This window comes from Salvelinus alpinus, chromosome 8 (genome assembly GCF_045679555.1).
Source record: "Salvelinus alpinus chromosome 8, SLU_Salpinus.1, whole genome shotgun sequence".
NCBI classification, from domain to species: domain Eukaryota; kingdom Metazoa; phylum Chordata; class Actinopteri; order Salmoniformes; family Salmonidae; genus Salvelinus; species Salvelinus alpinus.
In genome coordinates this window covers 55,747,388-55,756,466 of record NC_092093.1, presented here as the reverse complement: position 1 = coordinate 55,756,466, position 9,079 = coordinate 55,747,388, and the positions used below count along the sequence as shown (strand labels likewise).

General features: G+C 46.3%; 1 protein-coding gene across 1 annotated transcript in view; it reads right to left on the bottom strand.

Moving 5' to 3' along the window:
* LOC139583303 (voltage-gated inwardly rectifying potassium channel KCNH2-like) overlaps positions 1 to 9,079 on the bottom strand; it is a 344,586-nt gene that overhangs the window by 233,403 nt on the left and 102,104 nt on the right. The gene's annotated exons all lie outside the window — the stretch shown is intronic.

The following is a 9,079-nucleotide window of genomic DNA, read 5'->3' as shown; positions in this document are numbered from 1 at the left end:
AGTCATCATCCCACCTCTGTGTTTTCAGTCATCATCCCACCTCTGTGTTTTCAGTCATCATCCCACCTCTGTGTTTTCAGTCATCATCCCACCTCTGTGTTTTCAGTCATCATCCCACCTCTGTGTTTTCAGTCATCATCCCACCGCTGTGCTTTCAGTCATCATACCACCCAAATTAGCCTAGTATTGATTAAATCAATTAGAAATCCCAACATAACAACATTTCTCTGGAAGTTTTTCACTGTTTTGAAATAACTGAATATTTTGGAGGGGGTGTACCAACCGCTGCCCAGTGAGTGCCCACCAAGTCCAGTGTTCGCTCCCTGCCATGCCCAGCAGGCTGGCACAAGGCCCGGCAGTTTGGCACAAGGCCCGGCAGGCTGGCACAAGGCTCGGCGTATACCAGGTGTCTGGCTGGAGAGTGAGACCCCCCCACTGAGGAGCAGCCTCGTGAAGGGAGACAAGAACCAGACAAGAACCAGTGGGGGGAGGGGGGGGGATTATGACTCTTACTGTCCACGTCTTTCATCTCTAATTTGTCTCCATGACGCCCTGGGTGCCTGCTGCTGCAAACAGCCCTCTGCTGCAGGAGACAGCACTGACCCTCGAACACACACCACTCTAACCACAACAGCTGCTAACTATTAAATTAAAAAACGAGTGAGAAAGAGAAATTCTTACTTACAATGACAGCCTACCCCTCGGCCAAACACAGACAACACTGGGCCAATTGTGCACCGCCCTATGGGATCCCCCAATCACGGCCTGGTTGTGATACAGCCTGGATTCAAACCAAGGTGTCTGTAGTGACGCCTCTAGCACTGAAATGCAGTGCCTTAGACCCCTGCGCCACTCGCGAGCCCTACATTATTACACCCCCAAAAATGTTATTCCCTCACGTGTCTATATAAAATAATTGCATCAACTAACTGTAAATAGGAAAAGTAGTCGCATTTTAACGCTTGACTTGTGGGAAAATAATAAAAATTCCTATCACCTGTTATAACCAGTATTCTGACATCTAACATTTGCCTGCACTGAACAGTCCATGTCTCATTGACCTCCAGCTTCAATCAACTCAAAACAGCTCACTAGAAGAGAGCACTTTGATTGAGAGGCACTCTGATCAGTCGCCACTCCTTAGCCAATCACAATGTGACGTTATTACAACTCTGTCACACTGTCGTCGGGCGGGTTAGAGGAGCCCCTTGACAGGACTGTTATAGGCCAGTTCAGGGGGTCAGAGAGGGGACTCTGAGAGGGTCCAGAGGCCCTCGGTGGCACTGTAGGTGGTTCAATCAGACATGACACGATGGCCTGACAACTGGCTCCTAGGTGGGGCCGGTCTGGTCTGGTCTGGTCTGAGCTGGTCTGGTCTGGTCTGAGCTGGGCTGGTCTGAGCTGGTCTGAGCTGGTCTGAGCTGGTCTGAGCTGGTCTGGGCTGGTCTGAGCTGGTCTGGACTGGTCTGAGCTGGTCTGGACTGGTCTGAGCTGGTCTGGGCTGGTCTGAGCTGGTCTGGGCTGGTCTGAGCTGGTCTGGACTGAGCTGGGCTGGGCTGGGCTGGACTGAGCTAGAATGGGCTGGGCTGGTCTGAGCTGGTCTCAACTGGTCTGGGCTGGTCTGAGCTGGTCTGGGGATTGAGTTGGACATGTTGACTAAAGATGAGGCTGGTAATGAGTGACTAATGCATCTCACTATCTACCGTAAAAGAGAAAGACTGCTCACTGCTCACGTATCATCTGCATACAATATGCTGTAAACATTCACAAATACAGAGACAAGGGCATAGAACAATCAGTGTTTGTGGAGAGACATATTGTTTATGTTTCCATACACACACACGGATGCACCTGACAGCACCTCTTCCCCCCTCAGGAGGTTGAAAAGATTGGGCCCCTCGGAACCTAAAAAAGTACAACAGCTGCACCATCGAGAGCACCTCGAATGGCTGCATCACCGCTTGTCAAAGGAAGGCCGAGGATATTTTCAAAGACTCCCAGCCAACCAAGCCATAGACTGTTCACTCTGCTACCGCACGACTAGTGGTACTGGAGACTGCACTAACACTCTGGCACTGGCTCTATGCACATTCACTGGACTCTGCACACACACACATACTACACTGACGCTCCAACACACACACACACACACACACACACACACACACACACACACACACACACACACACACACACACACACACACACACACACACACACACACACACACACACACACACACACACACACACACACACACACACACACACACACCCTTCTTTCACCTTTCACACTCTTCACACTCTTCACACTCTTCACACTCTTCACACGCTGCTGCTACTCTGTTTATTATCTATTCTGATTGCCGAGTCACTTTACCCCTACCTACAGGTACATATTACCTAAATTACCACAAGTACCTGGTACCCCAGCACATTGACTCGGTACTGGTACTCCTTGTATATAGCCTCATTACTACCTGGTACCCCAGCACATTGACTCAGTACTGGTACTCCTTGTATACAGCCTCATTACTACGTGGTACCTCTGCACATTGACTCAGTACCGGTCCTCCTTGTATACAGCCTCATTACTACCTGGTACCCCTGCACATTGACTCAGTACTGGTACTCCTTGTATATAGCCTCATTACTACCTGGTACCCCAGCACATTGACTCAGTACCGGTCCTCCTTGTATACAGCCTCATTACTACCTGGTACCCCTGCACATTGACTCAGTACTGGTACTCCTTGTATATAGCCTCATTACTACCTGGTACCCCTGCACATTGACTCAGTACTGGTACTCCTTGTATAAAGCCTCATTACTACCTGGTACCCCTGCACATTGACTCAGTACTGGTACTCCTTGTATACAGCCTCATTACTACCTGGTACCCCAGCACATTGACTCAGTACTGGTACTCCTTGTATATAGCCTCATTACTACCTAGTACACCTGCACATTGACTCAGTACTGGTACTCCTTGTATATAGCCTCATTACTACCTAGTACCCCTGCACATTGACTCAGTACTGGAACTCCTTGAATAAAGCCTCATTACTACCTGGTACCCCTGCACATTGACTCAGTATTGGAACTCCTTGAATAAAGCCTCATTACTACCTGGTACCCCTGCACATTGACTCAGTATTGGAACTCCTTGAATAAAGCCTCATTACTACCTGGTACCCCTGCACATTGACTCAGTATTGGAACTCCTTGAATAAAGCCTCATTACTACCTAGTACCCCTGCACATTGACTCAGTACTGGTACTCCTTGTATACAGCCTCATTACTACCTGGTACCCCTGCACATTGACTCAGTACTGGTACTCCTTGTATAAAGCCTCATTACTACCTGGTACCCCTGCACATTGACTCAGTACTGGAACTCCTTGTATATAGCCTCATTACTACCTGGTACCCCTGCACATTGACTCAGTACTGGTACTCCTTGTATAAAGCCTCATTACTACCTGGTTCCCCTGCACATTGACTCAGTACTGGTACTCCTTGTATAAAGCCTCATTACTACCTGGTACCCCAGCACATTGACTCAGTACTGGTACTCCTTGTATAAAGCCTCATTACTACCTGGTACCCCAGCACATTGACTCAGTACTGGTACTCCTTGTATAAAGCCTCATTACTACCTGGTTCCCCTGCACATTGACTCAGCACTGGAACTCCTTGTATACAGCCTCATTACTACCTGGTTCCCCTGCACATTGACTCAGTACTGGTACTCCTTGTGTATAGCCTCATTACTACCTGGTACCCCTGCACTTTGACTCAGTACTGGTACTCCTTGAATAAAGCCTGATTATCGTTATTTATTGTGTTTCTATGTTTTGTTTTTATCTGTGAACTTTTTAACTCTTCAGTGTTGGGAAAGGACTTAAAAGTGAGCATTTCACGATAAAGTCTACACTTGTTGTATTCGGAGCATGTGGCAAATACAATTTTATTTTATTTAACACACACACACACACACCGCCATGAGGAGATAAAACAGGATCTCTGTTATTAGCGCCTGGAGCTGTGTGAGACAGACTGACACTACAGAAGTGATATTCTGTCTGGGTGCCACTGAAACCATATCAGTCTGAAACAGTAGACGCCGACTCTACTGTATGAATGATAATCTTCTATGCCTCAGGGAAAGGAAATCTGTCCACTCGTAGTACACCTTGCATTGGCTTGATATTATGTCTATGCATACTGCATAATAAAACCACCCAGCCAACCATTTATAAACTCTTCCCGTATGGCTCAGTTGGGTTCAATTGTAGGTCTGATTCCCAGAGCCACCTATAAGAAAAAAAACTATAACAGATGACTGTAAAGTCACTTTAGTTAAAAGCTAAATGGCATATATAATATCAATATGTTATTATAAATGTGTGATTGTACGTTTATGAATGTTTCATTCAGTATCTGAAGTAGTATTTGGATGGTGCTTGACTCTTCAATTAAAGTGGTGCATCTACTGATGTGTTCATGTTGATTCAGTCAGAAATTACGCGAAGCTGTCTCAACAGCTGGAATATAGAATGAGAGAGTGAAGGAGAGAGAGAGAGTGAAGGAGAGAGAGAGAGAAGAGAGAGAGAGATAGAGAGAGAGAAGAGAGAGAGTGAAGAAGAGAGAGAGAGAGAGAGAGTGAAGAAGAGAGAGAGTGAAGAAGAGAGAGAGAGAGAGTGGAGAGAGAGAGAGAGAGAGAGAGAGAGAGAGAGAAGAGAGAGAGTGAAGAAGAGAGAGTGAAGGAGAGAGAGATAAAGAGAGAGAGAAGAGAGAGAGTGAAGAAGAGAGAGAGAGAGAGAGAGAGTGAGAGAGAGAGAGAGAGAGAGAGAGAGAGAGAGAGAGAGAGAGAGAGAGAGAGAGAGAGAGAGAGAGAGAGAGAGAGAGAGAGAGAGAGAGAGAGAGAGAGAGAGAGAGAGAGAAGAGAGAGAGTGAAGAAGAGAGAGAGAGAGAGAGAAGAAGAGAGAGAGAGAGTGAAGAAGAGAAAGAGAGAGAGAGAGAGAGAGAGAGAGAGAGAGAGAGAGAGTAAGCAGATCCCACTCAGCAATATCAGATTAGTAAATACACTAGCCTTCGACTGCCTCCATGCATCTTTGTGAAGTTGTTTGACGTAAAAGAAAATACACCATTGAGTTACGAAAGGTAAGCCTAGATAAATAAACTCTATTTACCTACAGAGACAAAACACCCTGCGTCTAAAAGACTACGAAGCCAGTGAACATGTGCTTTCTGTTTGAATATCATATCACATTTCAAGAGTTTTTTTTAGTTGCGAGGGGACTTCATTGAATTCAGTTTACCAAACCAAATATCCTGGTGGCTTATAAATCATTAGCGAGGCGTGCTGTGTTGGGAAGGAGAGGTAATTGGAAGTCCTGCTAGATCTATATGAATGATTCTAATATGTTCACAGGGCTTCCATCCACTTAGCAAGACTAGTCTAGCAATCAATTAAAAAGGAGAAGAAGAAGAAGCCACGAGGGAAAGTATTAAGGTGGACGCTCTCTGTAATGTCCTCTCACAACCCCCGGGGTCCAACGAGGCTGTGTGGGAGAACGAGAGACAAAGGAGGGAGATTCAGAGGAGGAGAGCACAGCGGAAAAAAACAAATCCATTGTGCTGCAAAACAATATGCCTTTCCTCAATATTATTTGATTGGCCATATAGATCCTTCCATGTTTTCAAGTCCAAGTTCATTTTAGGCCGAACAGGACATTTGGTACTGAACATACAGCTCATTAAAAGTAAATCGATCACTTCTAATCGGTGTCCCCATATGTGTTAATTAATGTCCTCTGTCCTCTGTCATGATGGGGGTTGGGGTACATCTCAGTTGTCTGAAGTACCTCCCTCTACTTGTCTCCTTTCCTTCCTCTGCACTGACATAACAGACAAGGAAAGGAGAAGACCTTAGTCTGTTGAGATTTTTCTTTCCTTCCTTTAAACGTATATGGGCTAGTCCCGCCTCCTCCTGCAATCAGGAACCAATCAAACCCATGCAGCAGCCACTGTCCATGGTGCTGAATTGCTTGTGTGTAGCTGAATAATACTTTAATGTGGCTATCCACTTCTGCTTTGACTTTTTCTCTTAAAGCACCATGGCAACAAATGTTTTTCTCTAGCTCTCTCACTCCCTTCATGTTACAGTAATTAATCCCCCCCTTTCCCTCTCACACGCAGGTTGACGTTTCTTGAGATGAGTCTTGTCCTTGAGGCAGAAATGAGCAATTTCTGCTACATGGGCCAGCTGCAAAGAAAAAAAAATAGTCTAGCTTTTTGGTCTTCATTTAAAGACAGAGTTAAGCATTAGGATTAACAGTGTGGTTACGGTTATTGGTGCGGCTGGCTTCCGGGTTGGATGCGCGCTGTGTTAAGAAGCAGTGCGGCTAGGTTGGGTTGTGTTTCGGAGGACGCATGGCTTTCGACCTTCGTCTCTCCCGAGCCCGTACGGGAGTTGTAGAGATGAGACAAGATAGTAATTACTAACAATTGGATACCACGAAATTGGGGAGAAAAAGGGGGTAAAAAAAAGAAAAAGGTTAGGTTTAAAATCATATTGTATGACTTTGTGGCTGTGCCAGCTAGAGCTACCTCTAGAACAAGATTCATGATGAAAAACCGTTAACCTGCCACACACACCATTAGGTACCTAATACACAAACTCTCACTATCCCAAACACACCGTCTACATCAGGGCTCTCCAACCCTGACCCTGGAGAACTACCGTACTGTAGAATTTCTCTCCAACTCCAGTCGTAACTAACCTGATTCAGTTTATCAAACCATCTAATTATTAGAATCAGGTGCGTTAGATTAAGGGTTGGAGTTAAAACCTACAGGAGGGTATCTCTCCAGGAACAGGGTTGGAGAGCCCTAATCTACATACTGTCTATTATTAACAAACCCTTACTGTCGCCCAGTCAGAACAGGGGTAGTGACCAGGATAGTGACCAGGATAGTGACCAGGATAGTCTCCCTCCCTCCCTCCCTCCCTCCCTCCCTGTGGAAACTCATGGAAACTCATGTCATGAGAGCCGTATCATTATGTTGATATGGATAGGCTCAGCTGAACGATAACAAGAGACTGACACGTCTTGCCCTGCAATCTAACCATCTGGTATGCAATCAGAAATAAAATCACTGCTTGTGTTATCACGACAACAAAGAGAAGCAAATTGGACAGCTGTCTTTTAAGTCGCTATCTAACAAACAAAGTTTTAATGGCTGCATCAGAGGGAGAGGAGGTGGCTCACTCACAACAAGGATGTCAAAACACGTCCATCCACCTCAAAACACGTCCATCCACCTCAAAACACGTCCATCCACCTCAAAACACATCCATCCACCTCAAAACACATCCATCTACATCAAAACAGGCCCATCCACATCAAAACATATCAAACCCCCCCCCCTCTCGTATCGCACCGCTCAAATCCCTCTTCAAACGCTAGTCCCATCCTGATATAATGGGATATAACGGGTGAGTTTGTGAGTTAGAAGGTTGACATCTTAAAGCAAAGGTTACGCCCCCACATTAGAAAACGGAAAACGGCCCCCACATTGGAATTAAAGAAAACTGAATGAAAGAGGATCGTTATGGAAACGCCATATGTCTGTTGGAGTGGAGGGGGATAAAACGGGCTGTGGCGTCCTAAACTGCTCCCTGACAAAGTTCAAAACAGCAAAACCAACCGGGAGCCCACTATGTGAATTTTTCAGGAGGGATAAAATATTAACTAGCTCTAAATCAGAGTGGAGGGAGCTTGAGAGAGAGAGGGATCTGTAACACACACTGGGCTAACAAGCCAGGATAGAGAGGAGGTGGGGGGGGATAAGAGGACAGCAAGAATGGAGGTGAACATTGTACTTTTCCCTGTAACTTATTCCACATTGTTTTGATTAGCACTTTTCAAACAAATTAGCAGATGAGAAAAGTAGAGTCACCTGTAAGCCTGTGTTTCAACTGCCTCTGGACAGAGGATTACCTTTGTTCCATGAGACGCTGGAAGTTTCACAGCTTCACTGCATTTTAACAGCCACTCTTTTCCTCATTTAACAAGTTCACCGTGATCTGAGTGCTAAAAGGCACTTTCAATCTCTTTTCCATTTTAATTAAATTATACCTTCCGGTAACCTGCCTCACCCAATGTGGTACGGAACCACTATTATTTTCTTTAGACCTTATAGCCAGAACCACCTAGCCATCAGAAGCTAACCAGCTAATTAGCTACAAGCTATTTAGTCATTGTTAGCCACTGCTAGCGGCCTTTACCTTCTGCGCAGATACCAGCCCCTTTTTTTGTCTGGATAATACTCGCCAGCCTACCAGTATCGGACTGTTTTCTCCACTGCAACGCCGGATTCCTGCCGTGAGCCCTGGACCATTACTCCTGATCTTCACAGCTAGCTAGCTGCCACCGAGTGACCCAGTACCGAAGCTATCCCTGAGGCCCACCTCTAGGCCTACCCAGATGTTCACCCGGACTCCACCCAAAGAATCCACTACTCCACCGGATCCTTGCCGTAAGCTCTGGACCTTGGCACCGGATCACCGCTGCTACCGAGTGGCTATAGTGGCTAACCCCCCTGCTCTGAAGCTAGCACCAGTTAGCCGTGAGCCAGGCGCATCTCCCGGCTAGCAAACTAAATTACTACAACTACAATACCTCTTTCGCCATCTGGCTTGGATCCTTTGTCGACACGGCACCCACGACTGGTCTGCCAACGAATACTCCATCCGCTGTGCCTTCAACCAGCTTCCGTCGGACGTCGGCGCAGACGCTTCTACTAGCCCCGGGCTGCTGACTTTAAACGCCGTGTCTCCCGCGTGCTAGCGTAGTAGCGACTACCAACGCTCTAGATGACCAGTTTTGATAGCCTTTAGCCGTACCCTCATCCTACTCCTCCTCTGTTCCTCGGGTGATGTGGAGGTAAACCCAGGCCCTGCATTTCCTCAGGCACCCTCATTTGTTGACTTCTGTGATGGAAAAAGCCTTGGTTTCATGCATGTTAACATCAGAAGCCTCCTCCCTAAGTTTGTTTTACTCACTGCTTT